The following is a 25,903-nucleotide window of genomic DNA, read 5'->3' as shown; positions in this document are numbered from 1 at the left end:
AATAATTTATCTACGCATAAAAACGAAATTTCAAAATTTTTCATAAACCCATTTTCAAAAAATTGATTTTTCAAAAAAAAATTTTGAAATATTTTTTAAAAATCCAAAAATTAGTATTTTGAAAACTTATTAAAATTTTAATATCAAGGGGCACGGTAGTGCCCAGCCAAGTTCTCTAGCAACTTTGGCACTACACCCTTATTTACAGGAAACAACTCAGGCCATTTTCGACCCCCCTCTAACTTCCACACCAAAGATGCCAGAAATTTCAAACTCGCTACATTTGTTGAACTCGCCGAACCCAAATTCCTCACAAAATTTCAGCTTCCTACGATGAGTAGTTTCTGAGATAAAGGACTTCAAAAATCGCGAAAACCGTAACTGACTCACTGACTCACTGACAGATCATCAAAATTATGGAGACCTTCCCGCTATCGCAGAAACTTGAAATTTTACATGGTGATAGGACTTGTGGTGTATACAATGGAAAAATTTTGAAAAATTTGAGATTTTCAATTCAGGGGGCGTGGTAACCACCCATTTTCGCCGAATTTTCATCAATTATTATAGAGCACTTCTGATTATCGTAGAATCTTGAAATTTGGTAGAATTTTAGAGCAAGTAGCTTATACAAAGGAAAAAATTTAGAGTTTGAGAATTTTAGCCAGGGGGCGTGGCAACCGCCCATTTCCGCTGAATTTTCATCAAATATTATAGAGCACTTCTGATTATCGTAGAATCTTGAAATTTGGTAGAATGGTAGAGCAAGTAGCTTATACATAGGAAAAAATTTAGAATTTGAGAATTTTAGCCAGGAGGCGTGGCAACCGCCCATTTCCGCTGAATTTTCATCAAATATTAAAGAGCACTTTTGATTATCGTAGAATCTTGAAATTTGGTAGAATGGTAGAGCTGGTAATTTATACAAAGGAAAAAATTTAAAATTTGAGAATTTTAGCCAGGGGCGTGGCAACCGCCCATTTTCACTGAATTTTCATCAAATATTATAGAGCACTTCTGATTATCGTAGAATCTTGAAATTTGGTAGAATGGTAGAGCTGGTAATTTATACAAAGGAAAAAATTTAAAATTTGAGAATTTTAGCCAGGGGGCGTGGCAACCGCCCATTTCCGCTGAATTTTCATTAAATATTTTAGAGCCCTTCTGATTATCGGAGTATCTTGAAATTTGTTAGAATGGTAGAGCTGGTAATTTATACAAAGAAAAAAAATTTAAATCTGAGAATTTCAACCAGGGGGCGTGGCGACCGCCCATTTCCGCTGAATTTTCATCAAATATTATAGAGCACTTCTGATAATCGTAGAATCTTGAAATTTAGTAGAATGGTAGAGAAGGTAGTTTATACAAAGGAAAAAAATTAAAGTTTGAGAATTTCAGCCAGGGGGCGTGGCAACCGCCCATTTTCACTGAATTTTCATCAAATATAGAGATTTTCAATTCTACAGCCATACCTTGCAAAAAGTAGTGAAATCAAAACAAAAACATTACTGTTAAAAAAAGAGCCAAGTTATCCTATGTTAAAATTATGCTGGCACAAAACGTATTGAGATATAAAAGTGTACCAAGTTTTAAAGCTTGGGTTCAAATTCGTATCAATAAAATTTTGATTGTTTACTTGGCAAATTTTTGAAATAACTTTAAAAATCGGTATTTAAGACAAAAATTGTCAAGTAAGCAATCAAAATTTTATTGATACGAATTTGAACCCAAGCTTTAGAACTTGGTACACTTTTATATCTCAATACGTTTTGTGCCAGCATAATTTTAACATAGGATAACTTGGCTCTTTTTTTAACAGTAATGTTTTTGTTTTGATAACTTTTACCTAAACGCTTTTGTATAAAAATTTTCGTTGAAATCGGGGTGGTCTTGAACGAGATATTCATAAATCAAAAAAACCGTTCTATGACAGGTACCGTTAATAACGATAAAAAAAATATTTTTTTTATTTCGAAAGTTGGCTCTTATGTGTAATACTACACTCAAAAATTTTAATCAAAATCGTTAGAGCCGTTTTTAAAAAAAATTAACTTTTCTATTTCCGTTATATGACAGGTACCGTTAGTTTGGTCCTAAAAAAAAAATTTCAATTTGTCCTCTAGGGAATCACCCAAAACTGTTAGGCTGTAGCTCGAGGTACATACAGACAGACAGACAGACAGACAGACGGACAGACAGACAGAATTGCCGCACCCACTTTTTTGGCATTCTCCATCATCGTAATGTCATGTAAAATTGTTATCTCGAGTTCGATTTTTTTTACGAATCCTAAACGTGCCCTATATCGCAAGTAAAAAGTATCGAAACGCAAGACAAGCTCTGAATAAATTGATAGTAAAGTTATACGGAATTCTATGTTTATCTTTTAGAAATGTTAAGTTTTACTAACCAATTAACATCCTGTTTCGCATTAAACAAACAATAAATCACAAAAATACCACACAACTGTTTTGTATTAAAATGATGACAGAACCCGACTTTATTCACGTGCCTCAACAACGTGCCGAATAAATCAATAAAATCCAGTTCACACCATATTGTCATCATCATTCCAATAACCACTTCCATAAATGTTTCACTAACTCTGTTTGAGAAAATTGAACAACAAATTAAAAAAAAAAATAAATAAATAAAAAAAGAATTCACATGCAAATGGCATAGTCTGAGAAAATTAATTGTCCACACTCTTAACATGGCCAATTCGATATCCATATCCAATCCAACCATCAAAGTTGCATAATAATTGATTTGCCAAATTCGGACCACCAACATATTATTAGAGATATAGATAACCAAAGAGTCACATGTGAAAAGAGTATCGCAACTAAATGCGATATACCAAGGGTCCCAGGTCAGTATTCGAAAAAAAAAAACTCATTTAGTCTCCAATTTCAAGCTTTAACTGTTTATTTATGTCCTGCCAAATTGTATAATGTGGGGACCAATTCATACCACAGTTTATGGGCCAAAACAAACTTTGGCACTTAAAATTTTCTTTATTTGATTGCCTCTTGGGAGTTATATTGCGCTGACAATTGTACGAGTAAAAGCCTTTGGCATAATGAAATTTATCGATAAGGTCCTAAAGGTAATTTGATCTCAGCTAGGAGGGCCACTAAATTTAATATGCCTCCATTTGCAAAGTAAAGTCTCTCTCTCTTAAACTATAAATGCAATTCAATACACGAGGGAATTTAGTTTTTTGGCTTATAGGCTTCCAAATCCAAGCCCAAAAGCAATTAAGTTAAATATCTTTAGGTGGACACCATGCATCAATTGATTGAAGCCGTATACATATTTTAAAACCTACTTCAAGATTTTTGAAAAAGTTTAAGGAAAAAGTCTAGTCTAGTTATAAGGTTTTTTATCAGCAACATTTTGCATTCGAATAAATTTCGCAAATAAAATTTTATATGTAATTATAAAAAATTACAACTCTAATCAAGTGACACGGAGTGTATATTTGTTTTATTGGCCCCACAATTGTATTTATTAAGCTGTCAGCTATAAATTATAATAATTCATCGATTTGCAAGGAAATCAATAGAAATAATCACCACACACATGCACGATGACTACAACCAAGCTTATCTTTCCTATTACCAAAAAAAAAAGCCTATTTGGTCCGTATTTATTTTTAGATAGATTGAGATCACGTGAATTTAGATAATTATAGATTATATCGCATAATGTTGATTTAGTGTGGCGCGATCGATATGGTGATTATCGTTTATCGGTTTTTGATTGCGATCGACATTACATGCATTGGTTTGGATAATGCGTTGTGAGTTATAAATAAAAAATCGGAAAATTGGAAAATTGATTTAATTTTGTTATTTTTGTTTCTTAGCTTCAATTAAAAATAAATTATTTTTGATATTTTGAACATGAAAAGGGTGGCGCTTGATTTTGTTTTATCACTGTCGTGATCTTGTGGAAAATAGTTTGGGAATTAATTTGTGGAGTTGCACTTAAAAAAAAATAGATGGCATAAGAAGGCTTTTAAAAAGCGACTTTCATTAAAGGTTAGAAAACGGAGTTTCTCATTTTTCAGTACAGTAAATGAAATATTGGTGGAAAGCATTTAAAAATATATTTGGTGGTAACACAGACAAGTTATTATTGTTCATTCAAAAACCTTCAGTAAAAATATTTATGTTCTGAAAAAATTGGTATAAATGTTCCTTCTGTCACAAAAATTAAAGGCCTTAAGAGGTAGGTTTTTTTTTAAGGAAGGAAAACGTAAGATACTTGGTAGAGAATACATAATTATGTTCTTGTTCCTTCATTTTTAACAAATACTTAAATTTATTTTTAAATGAAATTTGTTTTTTTTTCACATTTTCCATGTAAGAAAAAAAAATTTATTTTGATTATTATTCCAAAAAAAAAATTTAAAAAGCAAACAAATTTTGTTCAGTTCTAAAAACAAGACACTACTTGTAGCCATAATTTTATTTTTTAATTTGTAGTATGTAGATATATTTTCTTCAAAATACAGTCCGTTGAAAATTGACCAATAAATTTGGATTTTTATATCGCTTACTTAATTTTTGGTTATGGTATAGTTTAACCTGGAATTTTCTAAATTATCAAGGAGCATTTGCATTATCACATTGGAAATTGGAAAATATTGACTAATTTTTGCTGGCACTTAAAAAAAATCTCTCAGTTTCAAATACATACCTAATATCAATTTACATTTTTGTTAGCTTCCGAAAATGAATCATAAATCAACTTCAACAACAACCTTTGCTAGGTGACAAATACTAAGGTAACGTCAAATGTCACGATCAAAATCACTATTTACTGTGTTATCCGAAGTATTTCAAAACAAACAAACTTTCGTCTTCTTTTTTTTTCTATATTAGACACTTTATCTAACGTCAAGATTATGGCAATCAATTGTTTCCAATTTTCATCTCAAATCGCGTTAAAAGGAAAAATCAAAAAAAATTAAAAAAAAAAAACTTGTTGGATTTCCCTCAACAGATAAAATAATTCACCTGAAACTACACCACACATCATCATGAATGTATCTTGTATCTTTTTTTTTTTCGTATGACTATACTCGTATTTTATAGTGTGTAGGGGGAGTAAAGGTAGAGTTGCGCAAATTTTGTTGCATGCAATGTGATTGTGCACCTTACCACTACTACAATTCAGCCACTGTCTGTCTGTCACTGCCGTATGCACCGTTCGGTCGTCGTTGAAATAACAACGCACTTGACTTGCCACATGCTAAAAAATGCACTGACTTTTTCGACACATTCCGTGCATGTGGGGAATATGCCACAAGAAAAATAAAAGAAAAAAAAAAAAACTTTGATGATGGTAAACAGATACAATTTACGTGTTATAAATGCACCTTAGAGAGCTTCTTGGCTTTGAAAGATTCAGCTCCAGTCTTTTGCTTTGCTTCTTTTATTTGTATCTTGGTAAATTTGGTATTTAATGCAAAATATATTTACAATGCAAAGAGATACTTTGTTGTTGTATATTTCGAAAATATCCGACCCGACCACAAAACAGTGGCTGAATGGGGTTGTTGTATATAGTATAGAGGAGGTGCGCAAGTGCTTCTTGACTATATCTTGGCTGTCTCTCAGTATAAAAAGTGCAATAAGCCTTCTCTGAATGTATTTAGACATATAATATATGCTTGTAGATACATCATATTTGCATGGATGGCATGCATCCCACGCATGGAAATTCAGGTTTTGATTTTATTTTTGGATCTAAGATCTAGAAATAAGTTATTTTTAGTATAATTTTATTAGTTTGACTGTGTATAGGAGTAGACGAAATTTCATGAAAAGATCATCTTAAAAAGCTTCTTTACTTATTGGCTACTTAAGTTTGGACGAAAGTTTACATTGTTTAAAAAATAGGGAGCGGTTACGAAAAACATACATTTTAAAAGTTTTTTTTGTCATTTGAAAAATGCGTTGAATTTAAACCACTTTTTGAACGATGCACATAGGAGTATTGTCATCAAAAACCTGGCCATAATTTTTTTTTGTGGTTCTTGTTATTATTTCTGTTTAAAATGAGTATTCCTACAAGAAAATACAATATAAACCTAGTTTTTGTTATTTTTATTTTTTTACCAAAAACTAAAAAAAATGATTAATGGCCTGTACTCCGCCTGGCGATATTATTTTTCTCAAATTACGCAATTCTCAGTTTCTTTTCTCTCTTCCCCAACCTCAATTAAGATCACCCAAAATAAAATACACTAATATGTAACATCAGTAAATTTAATTTAAAAATAAAAAACGTTGCATAAAGTAAGGAGTATTTTCTATCAGAAAGTGAAAAACTAATTGACCCCCGATTCACTAAAGAGCACCTAAGAGCACCCAATTTTTGTTGCATTGTGTTAAAGAATATATAAACTAACTCATAAGTTTCAATTTATCGCAGAATAACGGGGTATACTAAAACAAAATCATTAAAGTTCAAATAATAACTTATCAAAAATATCAAGTTTTTAGATACTAGTTCTAAGTCCGAATTAAAATAGAAAAAACCATCTAACATTTTCAAAACTTTATTAATATCGTTAATAAATAACTGAAGAAGAATTCTCCATTTAAATTTTTTTAGATTTCTATCACAACACTTCGATATCGCATATAGAATAACACTTACCAAAATACTTCGCATTCAAATAAAAATGAGGTGGATGTAACAGTTAACTTTAAACTCATTTTTTAACAAGACACGATCGAAAAACAAAAAAATGAGTGCAGCATATTGACACATGTTTATTTTGCACCCACTTTGCCAAACTTTTTGGTGTCAATTTTGATTTTCATAAAATCGACTTATGACCAGGTTTTTACTGCAAATACTCCTATGTGCGACGCCGACATTAAAAACCAGTTTTTTAATCATACTGAATCAGGGTTGTTAAAAAAAAAAAAACAATTTAAAAAAAAGCATTTGAAGTTTTTAAAATTTCTTTTCAATGCAGAGAATTTTGTATTTGCAATAATATTTTTTAATCCAAAATATTTGTATTTGTAATAAAAAATTGTTTTTATGGGAATTTTATTTTCATGTATTTTAATGTATGAAAAATAAAATAATCTTTGCAAGATAAAATGTAATCAATAAAATTCGGACGATAGTATACATTTTATTGTAATTCGATGTTATTTGCTTGATTGACTCCACTATTTTAATATGTTTTTTTTTTTTTTAATAAAAGATTTTCGTAATTTTGTGTATAAGGGTTTCTTGGAATTTGAAGACATACATGTTTTGGTTTTCGATATAATTCAAGTTTTTGAAGTTCTGGTTTTCAGGATCCCAAGGCAACTATACAAAATTCCAACTTAAGTCTTAATAGCAAAAATTTCAAATACCAACGCCTTAAGTTTGGTTTCAACTTGAGAATTTGACTTTATTTATATTTTTAGAAAACTAAATTCAGTTAATTTATTTACGAAATAAAACCACAAATAATTGGATCACACCTCCCATACGAATCAACTTTTTAAAATACTTACTTTCTAAATAATTTAAAAGCAAAACAAAATAGCATTAAAACCAATTATAGTATGGCGCATGTCTCTTGTTTTGTTTTCTACTTCACAACATTTTTTTCTAATAATTTACAAAATTTCAAAATCAATTTTAATTAAATATTCTAATAAAGTTCTAATTAACTTATTGGAATTGATTTGGTAATCTGATGCTCAGTCAGATAATTTTTTTGATTTTATTTTTATTTTTTTTATAAATAAATAAACAAATAACAAATTCAACATCACTAAATCCAACGTAACACAAGATAAAAAAAAAACTAGTTTATCATCGACAAATTCTAAAAATAAAACACCGGAATAAAAATTAAAATAAAAAAATATCAACATCGATTGTTTGTTCAAATAATCACAAAATGAATCAACCAATTTGGTTGTTTGCTTAAATTGTTTGCCAACCAAAACATTAAACAAAAAAATATGGAAGCAAAAATCTTTTTAACAAAATATAAGTCATTCAAAGTGATGATTTCTTTTAAAGAAATCTTTTAAAAATAAAACGACCACCGCCTACCAAATATACATAGTTTATTCAATTCAGAAATGGAACATCAAATTAATGGGAAACAATTATATTTTGCCTAGTAAAATTAATTTAATTTATTAACAACATGCAATTTACGCATTAAATAGAAGAAAACAAAAAAATTAAGCTCAAGTCAAAAAAGACAAAAGACAATTTACAAAGTCAAAATTATAGAAAAAATTTAATGTTGTTTGTATTTATCTGATTGAGTGCAATTAAGTCGTTTTTTTTGTTTGTTTTCTTTTCAAAGAATTGTTAGACAGTGACGCGAGCTCTTAAATTTCCAAAGTAAATTTGTTTGTTAAACTGAAAAAAAAAAAAAACAAACAAAATTCGTGATGCTTAAAGTAGTTTGCAGAAAAGAGCTCTTTAAGCTGTCACTTATTTTATGAGAATCCATTTGAAATCGCAAATCGATGACGTATTGTTGATTTTATATGCACGGAAGTGACAGTAGTTAAGTGTAAACATCAATTTTAGTCATCAATTTGATGCTTGAAGCATTTCGCAATGGTTGCCACTATGGAAAAATTGAATTTTAAAAGTTTCGATAAACTCTAATTAATGAGATTTTTCAGAGGCTTTATAGAAGTTAAAATTTCATTTAAATCATTTAAATTGAGTAAATTAAAAATCACTCGCCTAACTTTGGCAAATTCAAATTCATAAAAATATTTACCAATTTGTACAGAAAAATACCGAAGTGGCAATAATGTTTTTTTTTTTTTGTATTTATTAAAAGAGAGGGCTTGTTTGGAGATGTCTCTGGGTGATATGATTGGCCAAAGGCGTATTTGTTAGGCGATATCATGCGATCGTAGTATTATTATGTTCCCTTTTACTTTATATTGATTTCACCTGCTGGTTTTCTGACGTTTTGTTTGCTTAAAGCAAACGCGTTTGCATATTTCCCGGCATTTTTGTATAATTATTTTGTATAAATGAATGCGATGTGTGAATATGCTAATAATAAAAAATAACGGTGAGTATTTTGTTAAAATGCTATTAGTTGATGTTTAAATTTAGTTCTTGAATCACATGACTGAATGCAAGAAAAGAAATTCTAAACATGTGTATCGTAAAGCATGATTCATCAATCTAAATGGGTAAACTATTCTTTTTAAAAAATTATTTGCATCACAAACGTGTGTGATGCTCAAGGTGCGACGAAAAGCTTAGGTATTTTCTATTTTTAAATGAAGTGGTATTAAAAAAAGGGTTTTGGATTGTGATTTTTTCTTAGGACTGAAAATACTTGGCTCTAAGCTAAAAAAAAAATGTTAAAAATATTGTCTATGTATTTTGCACATAGATGTCACCATGTTCGATTCTATAAGACAATACATAGCCAGCGGACTAAAAATACGCTTTCAACGACACCTCATTTGTCCAATTGCGACAAGTAGTTAAGAAGCTATGGTGTCACAGATGAACAAGCATACTACAAACATACCAATACCAATCAAACACATAACACTCCTTATGGCTTTGCTGTAATCAGGTTAAATTATAAGTTTAATCGTTATTTGGAGATTACCCAGGGAAGTTGTTGTAGATATTATTATAGAATCAAAAATATTTTATTTTTTTTTTCAAAGGATAGAACCTCTTAAGACAAGGGTTATCTTTTTGAGCGGTATGTATTCATCTGTGCCAGCATATCTTCCAAACTACTTATCACAATTTGACAAAAAAGGTATTGCTGGAAACGGCTTGATCAGCCGCTGTTTACGGGCTATAGGACGATGTTGAATATAGCGCCCTCTAAAGGTAAAAGTCATGAAATATTTTATTTTATTTTTTCGTATGCAAAGAGGCTATTGAAAAACTTTACCACAAAAGTAAAGATAACTTAAAAATAATTTAAATAAAAAATAAGTTCAATATAATTAAAATCTGACTATTTCGAAATAACGCTCTAATAAGTGTTAAACATTAAAATATTCTCATCTAAAATTGTACTCATGACAATACTGCTCTGATAATTCAAATAATTGAATTAAGGAAAGTTCAAGTAAGAGAAGCGTTGGTTGAAAAGAGTTGTAAAGAGTCAATTTGATCTTGTCAAACTGCTTTGACTACAAAAAGCAAAGCAAATTGTTGGCCAGTGAGCATATTCATTAGTAGTTTTCATACAACATACACAAAAGTTATAGTTTTTTGACAGAAGGTATATATGGAAACTTGTATAGGTAAAATAATTGAATTACGTGCAATCAATTCAAAATGTCTTCAAATAAATGTTATCCCTCTTTCATCATAACTATATCTTATTGCCGGTTTAAATTGAGAGTAGGTTGCAGTTTAATTTTTGCAACTTTGTATGGCAAAAGTAAAGAGTCTAACATTTCACTAATGAACCAGAGTTTGGGTACCACACAAGTTAAAGCCAAAATTTTGTACTATAGCAACATTGTAACGAAATTGGCAGCGCCAATTCAAGACCACCACAAACCCCTCTCATGGTCCAGTCCATGTTAGTGGATTAAACTATTTTAATATACCACTGACCACTCTGGGAAATTCAATACGATCCACATAGCCATCAGGTATGAGAGATACACCAAGTAAGACGCATGAAAGTTATGCCGATGCGGACGATGCGATGGTGGTGCAACACAAAAATTTCACTTTTTCTGATACACTTTTTCCTTGTTATGAGAGATGCCGGGGCATGTTTCTCCTGTTTTCGCATCAGGCAAAAAAGTAAGAAAAAAATGCGTACCTACTTCTACTTGTTGTCTCGTAATATCTGTTACTAGGTTTTTATATAACTTCAAAATGAAAACAGGGAAACAATATATGATGGCACATGACCTCTTTTTTATTACATTATGATGTCAGTTGAAGCTTTTGCTATGCTATATTGACAACGACGAAGACCAGAGACGATATATCGACGCACGTCTCGCCAAGCTATGTAAGTGAAGTGGGAAGTAGTATATGATAAAACTGTGTTACGATATTGCAGCATCAAAGAAAAGATGCAAATTGATGATGCGTTCGATTCGGACAATGGACCAAAACAAGACGACTGAAAAAACCCACACAAGTCGAGTTATTATTTGTTGATGTTATGAAACATTTTTGTTTTTATGTTGCGAGGTATTATGATCGTCTGCTGAGATGTGGGGCATATACAACAAAAGACAATGTCAATGATTTATTACATTGACAACAATAGTTGAGTTTAAGTCGGTAGTTTTAAATGTTGGAGGATAAGGGACGTTGCAAAATATTTTTGTGCAAAAATAGAAACATTTGTCAAAAAGAGAAACATGTTTATAAACATTTTCTTAGCAAAATACAACATGGAGTTGTTATAATTGAAAAATTGAGAGGGAAAACTTGTCTTCTCGAGATAAAAGTTAAATTAATTTACCTGAAAATCGTTTCACAAATTTTCTATATTCAAAACCATTACAATTTATCGTCTTCTTACCTGCAATGAAAAAGAGAAAAAATAAATAAATAAATAATTAAAACATTGCAACAAGTTTTTTTTTTTTTGTAAAAATAAATACCTAAAAAAAATTCAAATGCATTTAACATAAACTTAAAACCTGTCTTTTACTTATAGACCTAAAGTATGCAAAGAATATAGATATTCATATATAAAAAAAAAAAAAACAGTGTGACCACGTCAAGGCCGTCTTTGTCTATCGTCTATCTTGAATTACACAATATCTCGTAACTTAATCAGTGGTTAATTTTAATTTTTGAGCTCGCCTCTTCTATTCTTCAATCACTGTGCCGCCACAGCAATGACTCTCTATCATGATAAATGTAATTTAATTATGCATCAAGCACCAACATCACACACAACAATTGAAAACAAAGGTAATACTTATAACAAACACTTGATAGAATTTTACTATTTTTACGTCAATATAGGTACGTATGTTCACAACGCAATAATATGCGTTTCGTTTTGGGTATAAGGTTAACCATATTATGGAAGAAGTTCAATAGTTAAAAAAAAATATTGACGAAGCTCGATTCCTTTCAATGGATGAATGTACAGAAAACCGTTGTTTGGCCCTTAATCCAGATTTTGGGGTTCTTTTTGTTACAAGCTCTATTAAACCTGAAAGGTGTCTTCTTCTTTAATCTTGAGTGTCACACAGTGTTATCTTAAGAACACCAAAGCGATATCTAACAGTAGAAAATCGTGCCATAAGACAACCTGCATTAAAGCAGTTCAGAGTTTTATTTTTTTAAAGGTATTGTCTTAAAAAGCGGCTTGCACAAAAAAAAAATAAAATTTTAAAATACTTTTCTGAAAGTAAAACTGCTTTACTTTTTTTTGCTTTTTTTAAAATTTAACTAAAAATATGATTTTTAAGACTTTCATTTTTAAGTTTTTTTCTATGATTCTTAATAAAAGAAATCAAGTTGCGTATATATTTTCAAATTTATTCAACTCAATTTTTTTTAAGAAAAAATTATTTACCTACATTTTTTTTTTTTTAATTCAGGTAAATTTACCAAATTTTTACATAAATATTTTAGGAAAATAATACGCAACTTGTGCGCCAAGAGCAAATTCTTTGGACTCATTCCTCAATTTTATTTTTACTCACACAAAGTCTGTTCACTTAAACAAAAACAAAATTAAATTTAAATATTGTGAGGGAAGTATTGAAAATAAAATGCACAAACTGTCTCTTAGAACACAGATAAAAAAATAAAAATAACATAAAATTCGTTCTTCAGTTGAAAAACAAAACATTTTAAATGAAATTGAGCTTTCAAAAAGTATGTAGTTAAATTTCATTTATTATGATGCATTTTTAGAAAAACAGCCGTTTTTTAAAAAAACTATTTTTTTGTGAATAATTTTTGAAAAAAAAAAAAAAAATTAAATAGATTTAGTATGCCGTTTTGTAGCAACTACTTATCAACACCTAAAACCAAAATTTCCAAAAGAATTCAATGTCATGTTTTCGAAAATTTAATTTTACAAAAAAAAAAAAAATCTAAATTTTTTTAAAAATCTAAAATTATTTTTTTGAAAAATTTGGTTTTTCATTTATATAAAGGCAATATAAATGCTTTTGAATAAAAAATTCACTAAAATTGAACAAGCTATTTTGAAGATAGTCAGAAATTTAAAAAAACGGTGCTATTGAAGGTATCGTTTTTTTGAAAAAAAAAATCTCACTAAAAGCTTTCCAAAAAGGCAAAAACTATTACTTTAATTATTTAATCAAAATCGAAGGAGCCATTTTTGAGAAAATTAAACTTTTTCAAAATTGGTAAATTTTTGGTCCAATTTTTGGTACAGTGTTGGTACAGTGCCCAAAAACTGGTACATACCAAGTTTGAAGTCGTTCGGTCAACTTTCCCACTTTTTCGCATTCTCTATCATCATGTTTTTACAATTAATATCGCAAGTAAAAAATGAATACTAAATAAATTAAATTTAAAAAATTATGCATGAACCTTTTATTTACATTTGTTTAATATTTGTAGCTCTATTAAGTATAAACAATTAAACAATCAGATTAACATTTTTCATCAATTTATATTCTCCTTTTACTTCTTAAATGGATCACTTAAAAATTCCCAACATAATTTTTTTTTAATTGAGAACATCGTCCCGTATCTAATTTAATATTTAAATATGTACATATTTCTTTTAAAAATAACAAAACAAAACAAAAATACCAGTTTTATTTAAGTTTATATGCAAATATGTTTATAATCATTGATCATTAATAGTAGTTTAGTTCTTATAAGGAAAATGAATATTATTTGCAAATTTTCAAATAAACAAACAAACATTAAAAACACGTCATCATGTCGAATCGACGTCATATGGTAATGTCTAATTTCAATAGTTTCTGACAGGATTTCAGAGTGTTTTTTTTGTATTTTTCTTTTCTTACTCGTGTGTTTGTTTTAAAATTCAAATCAGTCATGCATTTGCATATGTCATCGAAATAAATTAGTTTGCCAAATGCGTGTGTTAGCAATATTTTTATTTTTAAATTTTATTCAAAAAAAAAAAAAAAATGCAAAACTAAAAAAAAAATATCAAAATAAACTCACCTCTCACATTGCATTGTAATCATTGTCAAATAAAATTTTGTCATCGCCATTCAAATAGAAATAATTAAAATGGAATATTGGCAAAGTTAAACATATTGATTATTTTTTCTTAAATGGTTTTGTAATTTTGTTTAAAGTTGTTTTTCCTGTTCACTAATTTGTATTTTAGTCTTGATTTAAATAAAAAAAAACGTGTAGTTTACTCTAAGGAATCACTCAAAAACGCCTAATTACTAAGTTTAGAGAAAATCGCTTCTTATTTCGATTTGCTTATACGAATTTGAGCCCCCACTAAAGTACCTATAACTCAAGCACTTTTAATTCAGTTAAAGGTGCATTGTGTTGAAACCTTGAAGCGACTCATTCATTGATCAATCTTTAAGCACCTAAGAGATGTCACTGTCACTCTATAAATTACGTAACGACACTTGTGGTTTTTGAAATTGAGATTCCAGTGCAATCATCATCATCATCATCATCATCATTGGCGTCATAAATGCGTGCACATGTTAAATGACTTACACGCCCTTAAAAATTCGAAAGTGATCACGTAGTAGGTACTTTCAGCGTAATTTAACATTCCACTGTTTTTTTTTTTTTGTAAAGGGTAATCTGCATAACATTTTTTTATATCCATCATGACGACAAGAAATAACTCAAAACCTCCTAAGGTATCTGATGGCATAGTGTGATAGTGAAGTGAAAAGAAAACGTGCAACTTATTTTTAAGGTGGCACTTTTTTGTTTTTTTATTTTTTTTTTTTTTTTTTTTTTTTTTTTCAAAACAAAAAAACAGACTCTTGAACCTTTTAACTCACGACACAATCATTGTTTTGTGTTCCAAAAAAGGTGGACAATACTCTTGTATCGCGCCTACGCGTATTGTAGGTATATTTCGTGACATTATCCACACTCACGAAGGCGGGCAAACTTATAAGACTTCACTAATTGTCAATGTGGAACATAAGTTTTTATGGCATTTGTATCCTGTTCCTGGAGGCCAAACACGGAACCGAACGAATACAAGTACAGTCAAATTTAATGGAGCAAAAAAAAAAAAACAAAGATCGTGATCTTTTTGGTGCTGACTTGCTTTTTAATTGACACATTAAATGATTTATCATCTTGTATAGGTTATGTATATCAGACTGTATAATTCTGTTAAAAGTTGATTAAGATCTTTTGTAGAATTGGCTTAATAGAATTGAGTAGGACAGTTTTTTTTTTTTTTTAATTTTTTTCATAATTTCGCAAATTCAGAAGCTGGCTCTAAAATTCATCGAAACGTGTTTAAAACTAGGAAACGTTTTGTTTTGATGGAAATGACTAGTTCTTAAATTATTTTGACAAATTTACTTAAGATTTAATTTGACTAAAAGAATAAATAGACACAAGTTAAGGTACTGAAATAAACTGCTTTAAAGCTAGTTCTTCTAAGATCATTATCAAACAACAACAACAATATCACAATTATTCTAGGAGCCTATACTCTTAATGAACAAGAAACATTCCAAATGCCGGAAAAATAAAATAAATAGAACTTCAATAGCAAATAAAGTGAATGCTGTCTCAAGGCCGCTCGCGTGCCGCTTCATCGTGCTGATGAATGTGAAGCAAATTAGAAAGGTTCTATTCTAAAACATTTATCAGAGTTTAATTTCATACAAAAAAAAAAAATTAAACAAACAAAGAGTAGTATTTTTTTTTTTTCATATAACAAATAAAATAAAATATAAAAAAAAAGAAAAAACAAATATTTCTTTATTATTACTAATGATAAATTTCGAGTTAAATTTTGTTGTGACTTGTGTCTATTGTTCACAAGGAATTATCCAATTATATTTGAAAGTCTTAAAAATTAGAAAAAAAAAATTAAATTGTTATGCCATTTAGCTAAGATCCTATAGAATAAACAATTAGCAATAATAATAAATCTTTCCGGATATTTTATAGGAATCATGCTTGGTGTTGGTTAAGAATTTAATAATTTTATGGAATTTTTGTAGCCAAGTTGACAATAATATTTAGTTCCTTGTTTGCTCACGATTTATTTTCATTGTTGGAAGAAAAAAAATAATTATTGTTGCATGACAAGTAAAAGTAATATTTAAGACCATGTTCTTCATAAACGAGATGATATTATCATTAGATAATGCAAATGTAATAACTATGATTAGAAAATAACATAACAATTTGTTCAAGGATTTTTATTATTTAAAAAACCAACAACAACTAATGAATTTGAAAAAAAATAACTATGACTAAGACATTTTGACAAATGCATGTCTCGAGAATAACGAACTGTTACAAAAATGAGTAAGATTCTAATTAATGTATTTACATTTTTTTTTAAATATTTTTATATGAGTAAAAACGGATATGCTGATAACTGATAATCATTTTTAGCAAAAAAATAAAACCGACTTCCATGGATCAAAACTAAGTTTTATGGATTTTAAAATAGTTCCTATGGCAAAAAGTGAACGAAGCTATCCAATACAAAAAGAATTATCAAAATTGGTTCACTCAGTCCAAAGTTATACGGTAACAAACATAAAAAAAAAAAAAAAAAAAATACAGACGAATTGAATTCCTCCTCCTTTTTGGAAGTCGGTAAAAAAAAAGGATTTAATGCCCATACTCACCCTGATAAATTCGACAAGTCTTAACTTTTTTCGTTCATTTTTACAACAATTTTTGAATTTATTTAAATTTATATATATTTTTTTTTTAATACAAAAACTATTATAAAATGTTTCTAATAATATAAAGAATAAATAAAAAATGCAAAGATTGGATATATTATGGATGAAAGGGTGATTCATTTTTTGTTTTACTAAAAACCGAACGATTTATGGGTCAACGGGGTGTATACGTATTTTTTTTGTTCTGTATAAAAATTTTAAAATTAAATATTTCTAACGCTTGCCAAATAGTAGCTTACGTGTACGGTTCCTGGGGGGGGAGAGGCTAGGGATAATTTAATAGAATCAGAAGTTCAAGGTATTAAACCGTGAGCGATTTGTCTTTTACACCAAAGGTCGAGTGTTCGAATCCCAAACCCATAAATTTTTTTTTGCTTACATATAATTTTTAAATATTTTTTTTTTATTCTAAGGCACACAGTCTTTTTTTATGTTATCATTTAAAATTATCGTCCTTAAACCGATTTTTTTTTTTTTTTTTTTTTTTTGAAAAAAAATGGATTCAAGATGAAAATCATGGAAAACAAGACTTTATGATAATTTCACAAAATGTAGGCTGTAAAGTAAAAAACAATACCTACACAATAGTAAAATGTTCATAATAATTCCATTCAATTTAAGGTATCTCGTAAGAAATTTCTAAATTTACTCACATTATAACAAAGCCGGAACGAAATCACTACAAGGTCATTTTATTCCGCTGATACACCACCGCATTCATTGTGTACATATTACAAATCAGAATTCCACTTAACTCATCACCATCTTCCAAGTAACATTATAAATTTGTGTGCTTTAAATGATTACTTCATTTAGAAAATTACACAAAAAATCATGACTTTTTGTTTCACATGAAAATGTGAAAACAAAATAAAAAATTATAATACTTAGGTAAAGATTTGGCGCTAATAGTCTTATAGAATCTCATTAATATCGATTACACCTTTTGTAAAAAAATAAAACCCTCTTCAATGTTGCTATTCTTTGGATGGTTTAAAAGTTTATTGATTGGTTAGAACACGGAACTCCCAGACAGACGAGATCGACTGATTGACAGACAAAAAAATATAAATCATAAATTCAAATATACTGAGTGGGATCTCTTTACGTGAAGTCAAAACATCATTAAACAATGGAATAATGTTTATTATTTGTTTGTTTTTAACTAATTCACTTTGACTCACCCGGATCTTTGCCAAAATTGGTAATGATAGAACCAGGATTTGCTGTTTTGGTTATGTGGATTTGTATAAATGATTGACAGAAGTAGAACGGATATTTGGCAAGAATAATTATATATATCTATTTTAACATTTTCGACTTTTTCTTTGAAGACTTTATTTGATGTTTCCAAAAACTAAATTTAAAAAACATTCCTTTCAAAAAAATCAAGTTCAGTGATTAAATTCACCTCAGGCTCTTCGCTTCCGATACACATTTCTAAATTAAGTTAAACTGTTGACTAATTTGTCTTAATTTTTGTCAGTGTTAAGACCGTTATTGTTTTTAATATCAAACAAATCAACTTCAAACGTAAGACAAAAAAGCCAAAAAGACCTGACTAATGAAGTATTCAACAGTAGCCATGGTAACAACAAAACAATAGAAAAATCAAACATTCACAAAAAATGTGAATGACACACGTCTTCCAAGGAAAATTTGATTCAACAAAAAGTTCAAATTTTTTATTTCAGATTCCTCAATGGTCAAGATTCCAAGAATGAATTAAATGTTTTTTTTTTATGTAAATAAAACAACATAATAAAAATATTAGACACGCGGGCTCTGTATTGCCATCACATGCAAAAAAAAATTAAATTAATTCAAAAATTAAAAAAAAAAAAACATAACAAAGTTGGTACAAAGGTGCTGAAGTAGATATCACAAAAAGATACAAAATTATCTTAAAGATTAATGTTGTCTTTTCAACATTTTAATAATTGAAATATATCGATCAATAAAATAGCCCACGTGCTAACAATATTAACAATTTTGACAGAAAATGGGGTGTGCTACTTTTTTTTCGAAATTTTATTGTTGTGATTTAGAATCAAATAATGTACATATTAACATTTTTAGCATTAGTGAACTATAAATCTCTTATTTTACATAGATAAATTAGATACATAATAAGCGTGTGTTGCACAACTATCGAGTTTTGTGTTTTTTATTAAAACTTTGAAAACATTTTAAAATCATTCTTGTTTTTGAAACGAAATATCGAATTTATTTCATGTTTTTACATAAATAGGTATATGAAAATTATACAAAATACATATTTTGAAGTCAATAGACAATAGCCCAGTCAAAGAGGACTCAAAATTATTGAATAAATGCAAAAAATCGTTAAAATCCAAAATTATATCAATGGAAAAAGAAAAAAAAAATACATAGTTTTGAAAAACAGTGCGCTCTCTTTGATATAAATAAATCAATGTTTCTTTTACCATTTCTGGTTTTAAGTTACAAAAACAGTTCCTCAAATACATTTAAAACGGAATATGCGATTTAAATTCTTATACCAAAAAGAACTTTTAGAAGAACTTTTTTTTTAAATAGTTAGAGCGGTTAATTTTCTTAATAGTTTTTGTTTTTTTTTTATTTTAAAAAATATTTTAAAAAAGAAAATTGGTACATTAAAAAAAATATTTATAGACACATACAAAAATATTCTCAATTTAAATCATTCACCAGCTTTGAAAAAATATTTTTCAAAAAATTGATTGTTCAAAAAAAAAAAATTTGAATTTAATTAGGTATTTTAAATCCAAAAATCATTTTTTTGAAAAATGTTCTTAATTTTAAACATGAGAGTTACTAAAAAGTTTTTGTACAAAAGTGTTCATTAAAATCTATTAAAATATATTTTTTTTTTTTTTAATTCTAAGGTTTTTATGAATTTGGTCATAATTTTTCCATTTTGACCATAATTTCAATTGATGGAAAAAAATTTGTTTGTTTATAATTTTTCGTAGTATGGATCGGTCCCTTTGATTTTGAAGCCTTTTGTCTTTGAAACTACACTTGCTAAAAGTAGAAAATGAAATGAAATGAAAATTATTTCGTGCTAGAGTTCCTAGAGAACTTGGCTTAGTAATACTGGATTGATCCGGAAAAAATTCTCAAAAAAATTTTATTTAGAATTAGAATATAAAGGCTAGATAGTGTTGGACCATAAGGTGCTCCGAAGTCAATTTTTTTTTTTTTGAAATTACAAGGTTTGGGGTTATTAGTATTATAAACAATGGTATAGCAGCAATTCAGATATTTATGTTGGCTTTATGTTCAGTACGATTTTGAAATTCCAAATATTGTGCTTAAGAATTTGGGCTAAGCAAAAACAATGTTTATGTTGCTCATATTTAAAAAATTCCTGAGGTCTCAAACTGGCTAATGTGGAATAACTTATTTAGGATTCTTTAAAGGTCAGAATTCTTTGAAATAATTACTCTACTTTAATTGACCAACTGTGATACAAAACCTTGCTTATGTTTTTTTTTTTTTTTTTTTGATAACTTATCTAACCTTTTTGACCAATTTAAAAATAAAACACAAACAAACAAAAATCACCAACTTAAACATTTTTTGCTCAAAAGACTTAAATCCAACACATAATAACTCAATCCAATCAAGCAATTAACTCAAAACTATAATTACACCCCACAAGATAAGAGTAATTAATCAAAGTTGTACAAGTTTTTTTTTTGACACAAATGCAATCCAAAATGGCAAAAGGTCAACTATATGCTAATTTTTATCTATCAGAAGCTTAAACCAATCTCAATAATGATGCAAAGTCCACTACCACCTATTATTACTTCGATTAATAAAAAAAAAACAAACAAAAATTATTGATGTCATTATGTGTATTGAGTTGTTTATTGATCGAAATTTTTACGCCTAATTAATAAAAACTATACAAGAAGAAGACTTGAACCACAATACATAAAAAGTAATATAAAGAGATCATTGGCCTTAAATGTGGTTCAGGGATTTTCGGTAGCAAAATTTACCTATACATGAGGTTTATATTAGCTTGAAGCTTGTTCAAAATATAAATTAAAAAAAAAAATAAAATGAAGAAGATAATCATCAACCACGGTATGGTTCAAGGCAGGTTAGTCACATCGACAAAAATATATATAATCTGAGTATTGATAGGAATCTTAATATTTTGTATTTGACGTGACTTTTTTTGATGGTCTTAACCAGAATTTCAAAAGAAATTCTCAGAATTAAAATTTTTGAATAGAAATGAGATTCTGGCTTTTTAAAACGTGTATTTAAATAGTAGGTGTTGCCGTTGTGCTCAAAATATTATTTTTGGGTTTGGAGTCAGTTTGTGAGAAAACTGCATTTATTATCGCTTAAACGATGGAAGATTTTTAATTTCTTCAGTATAATTTAATTATTTCATTTGATTTTCGGGCGTGTTACATCATCTTGCTAAAGCCGCAGATGGGTAAACATCTTTCCCTCTCCCAACCTCCCCTTTTAAAAATTCCTCGTGCAAATGCGAATTTTTTGTACAAAATCGTTTCAACCAACTGGACCAGAAATTAGTATTCGATCAAATTTTCTTCGTAAATATATGTATCAAGCTTTTTGACAAAGCTTGAACTGAAGCAATGCTCTCTCTAGTTTGTGTTTTTTTTTTATAGAAACTGAGCAATGAGGTTTAGAAAATTATTGGCATATGCCTAGTTATGTATGTACCTTAATTGTTCACAAATTTACTTTGGTCATTCGAATTCATGAGAATCAACAAGAACGAACGTTTATTCGTTATCTACAATAGCAAAGCAAAAATATTTACAGTGCAGACAAATTCATACAGAAATACATACAAAATGAATTTATCGTTAAAAAATACTTACCAAACTTGTCAAAATTTAAAAAACGAATTAAATCCAAATTCGTGAAAGAGCTGCTAAAATCTCCTTCACTCGTTCCTCCTAGTTCGTCCTTATCCACTTAATTCAAAAATTTATCGTCGATAACTTTTTTTTTGTCGTTAAACTCAAACCATTTGTAACGATTTTGTAAATACAATTTTCCGATTTCTAATTTTTATTTTCTTCACTCACTATTTTGTGTGTAATTTATTTTACTGGCACGTATATTTGTTTATTTAATAAACATTTTGGCACATTTTTTTTTTTTATTTCTTCAATCGCAATCAAAACTGCAAAAAAAATGAAACAAAAATATTTAAGCAAACATTTAATTTTTTTTTTCATCTCTCCTTCTCTCTTTATATCTTGTTATGGATTATGTAAAAAATTTAACAAAAAAAAAAAAACATCACAAAAAAAAAATTCCACATGCTCTAGGTACACGATCACTTGTATTACGAATTGACTCGGGCCCGTCCCCAAAACCATGTGCAAACACATTTTTTTTATTTTCTTTTCATTTCAAAAGAAAGTGAAATTACAAATAATATGTAATAGCACCATTTTTTTTTTTGCTTCCTCTTTCATTTTTTTTTTTTCATTTCATACACATTTTTTTTATTTTTTTTTTTTTTTTTTTTTGTATCACTAAACAAACTTGGCCAAAATGCCGTTATGAAAATTGCTTATCCAATACATAAATATAATCAACCGGGGATGAGAGGAGAGAGAGTGATTTAATCAAACAAAAAAAGAGACAAAATCAAAACTATCTCAGAGAATTAGAGAAGCTTTGAGAGAATAAACGAGGATGATGGAATAGAAAGACAAATAGAAAAAAAAAACACCGAAATAAAGTTGTTAAAGCAAATAAACTGTTGGGCGACGATTAAACTACCGCAAAGCAACGCTTGAAGCTTAAAAAAATGTATGCAGCAAGTGCGCAAACTCGCTTGACAAACCGCACTTTGTCTCTTCTTTTACCCTCCTTTTCCTAGCCATCTTCTTTGTTTTGCAAAATCAAATAAAATAGGTACACACAAACACAACAAAAGCAAAAACGGAACGAAAACATGTATGACGCGATGATCAACATTTTTTTTTTCACCATCTTCTTCGTCGTCTTCTTTTTCGAAACCAGCTTTTCAGCTGGTATGATTACGTTATGGTCAAAACGGTTTCTCTGTACCCTTTTTTTTTAGCGGAAAAAGTGATACAGAGAAAAAAGAACAAACAAACATAAAACTATCAAAATAAATATACTACCGCAAAATGAAACTAACAAACGGAATGCAACTGGCTACTGTACTACTACGACGCCGACGCGAACTCTTTTTTGTCCATAGGAAGACTTTACTTGGGGCATTAGCGACGCGACTTACTTCCCAAGTTTTCAAGTCCAAAAGAAAGTGAAAATGCGACGAACAACGAAGCTATGTTGGGGCAGGCGCTGCTGCTATAATGGTTGCGGCTTTGCAAGCTTCAAACTGGATAGACGGCAATCGGGCAATAGCGATAATAAAAAATTCGCATTATACACGCTCGCTCACGTAATCTGATGTGTTATGACCGCATAAGTAGCAGCAGGAAAAAATATATATATTTTTTTTCGTCACAACATTATGAGTGGGAAAAAAAGTTTGGAAGAAAATGAAACATCGAAAAAAAGTGGCAATAGAAAATCTGCAAAACTTGTTTAAGTTAGGTTTTTAAGTTTTTAGTTCCCGGTCATCTCAAGGCTCTAGGAAATACACACACAAAAATCCTACACGATTTTTGATCTGTAATCGTGAGTGGTAGCTATTTGATGGGAAAAATTGATGATGATGACGGATCTTTCCGAAAATATTTAAGATCTTGAGTGATCTTCCCAATAATTTTTAGAACAGGAAGCCTTGAAGTCGATCATTTTGAATCAGTGATCAAAAAAACACACAATCTCAAATGGTAGTATTGAAAAATCGTCATGAAAATTTTCAGGATTTAAAAAAAGCAATTGCAAGATTAAAAATATACACAAAACATAATGATCTTCAAGATTTAAGATTAACTGAAGTTCAAAAAGACTGATAATTTATGGTCATTGAACAAAATACACACGATCGGTGATTAATTTGGATTGATCTTCAATAATAAAAAAAAATCTTGACAAATATTCTTGGAAATCCTAAAAATCGTAAAATTGATGAGTGATCGCTAGTGACTTATATCGAAAAAATATTGATCTTGAAAGCCATTATAAAATCTCCAAAAACTGAATTTTAAAATCTCCAAGGATAAAAAAAAAACATCTGGGAAGATATTATCGTGAATCTTTAATATTTTAATTGCCACCAATCTAAAGACGATCTTCACGATTTTTCTCAGTCCGAAAGCTCAAAAAAGATAAATTAAGAACAAAATACACAAAATTAGTCATTAAACTTGGGTGATCTTCAATGTTTCAATAACTACCGATCTGTTAATATCCACACTGTTTTCCAGATCAAAAAGCTCACAAATTCATTGATTTTCACTAAAAAAAAAAAAAACAAAGGTGATCTGAATAGGTCTTTTTGAAGTTCTTGTTGATTAAAAACAAAATACACAATATTGGTCAGTGATCACAAAAAGTGATATTCAACAAAAATACACAACATCACTCATGAAAATTAAATTATTTTCAATAAATTTTCTAAGTGATTTCAATATGAAACTAAAGTCAATCACTTTTATAAACTGCAAGGAAATATTACTTCAAAATCTAATTCATCGTTCGACATATTTAAACGGTATTTATCAAGTCATCCGAAGAAAATTAATACTTCACCGATCATATACTTTTAGAAGATACATAAATGATCAAATCAAATAGACACGAACAGGACCCAGATCATCGAACCGTAGGAACCGATTTGTATGTCTTATTAGGTCACACGATCACGTTTTACTTTCAGAAGTTTGACATTTAAGTTAGTTTCTAGACCATTGACACGATCGTCGTTTTTAGTATTGAGATCAAGTGAAAATGAACTAAAAGTTTGACTGCTCAGAGAGCTTCAAAAAACTTGCTTTTTTTCTCAGTTAAATGAAGCACGATCGTTGATCAAGATCATTTTTTAAAGATCTCCTTTTTTCATCCTAAGAGCTCAGATATTCAAAAGTCTCAGATATTTAAAAGTCTTCATTCAAAAAACCAGGAAAGAAACTTGAAACCTTTTTTTTTAATCAACCACAAACTGATCCTCACAAAATGATTTTCATTCCTATCAAAATTCCAGATCAATTTTTTCAAAAACCTTTTGACCAATTCTGGAATTCCCAAGCTATTATATGCAATTTAAAGGCGGATATCTTGGGAAATATTTGCCCATAACTCATAACATATTTTTTCTGTTAGCAAGATCGTGCAAAAATATCCAACACCTTATCGTCGTCGTTGTTGTCACGCGGTAAACATCCGGAAATATCCGTGCAAAGGCACAGTCAACGTTTTTTTTCTTTCGATTTTTTTTTAATCAAATCACACGATCAGTAAACAGGTGATCGTGAGGTAGTATATCTTATCGTTTGCTTGTTATTTCAAATTTTTTTTTTATTTTGTCTTTCCCTCCCATCATCTTCATCATCATCTCATAGTCAAAGATCGCGCGCCCAAAAAAATATCACGGATGTTTTAAGTCAGTTAGGTTAGGAAACAAATACGAAAAAAAAACTTTGCGCTATCAAAAAGATCACAGCTTGAAATGTCGGTAAAAACCCCGGAGGAGAATTTCCATGGGGGAATAGAAAGAAGTTTTGTGATATTTATTATACTTATGATCGCGGATATTTTTTATTTAAGATTTTTTTGTTGTAGTATTTTGTGGGAATACACACGCGCCCGTCCGATTTTAACAAAATATACACACGTCCTATGCTTTCGGTTGCTTTTTCTTAACTAAATTTGGAATTGGAGACGAATTTAGCACTTGGAGGTGGAAGCATACGAAGCACGATAGATGGTTGAAAATAAAAAAAATAAAAAAAAAGTTTTCCGTCTGACGATCTGATCGATCGGTTTGTTTGTGGTTGTTGGTGGCTGGTGAGATTATTTGTTGTTGGGGTTTTGTGGAGCTGGTGGAAGCTTTGTATGACCAACATGATTAATAAGTTCGAGTTGGTTTGATG

The 25,903-nt window shown here is 29.2% G+C and overlaps 1 protein-coding gene across 1 annotated transcript in view; it reads right to left on the bottom strand.

Annotated features, from left to right (window-relative positions):
- The window catches only part of LOC129913872 (dual oxidase maturation factor 1), a 53,623-nt gene extending 27,939 nt beyond the window's left edge, over positions 1-25,684 (bottom strand). Inside the window, exons 1-2 of the mRNA XM_055992820.1 lie at positions 25,550-25,684; positions 21,737-22,044 (exon numbers count right to left, since the gene is read on the bottom strand). The gene's annotated coding sequence lies outside the window, so the exon portion shown is untranslated. The remainder of the gene's footprint in view (positions 1-21,736; positions 22,045-25,549) is intronic.
- Positions 25,685-25,903: the final 219 nt, after the last annotated feature.

The sequence above is a fragment of the Episyrphus balteatus genome, chromosome 3 (assembly GCF_945859705.1).
Source record: "Episyrphus balteatus chromosome 3, idEpiBalt1.1, whole genome shotgun sequence".
Taxonomy (NCBI): domain Eukaryota; kingdom Metazoa; phylum Arthropoda; class Insecta; order Diptera; family Syrphidae; genus Episyrphus; species Episyrphus balteatus.
This window is presented reverse-complemented; position numbering and strand designations above follow the sequence as displayed.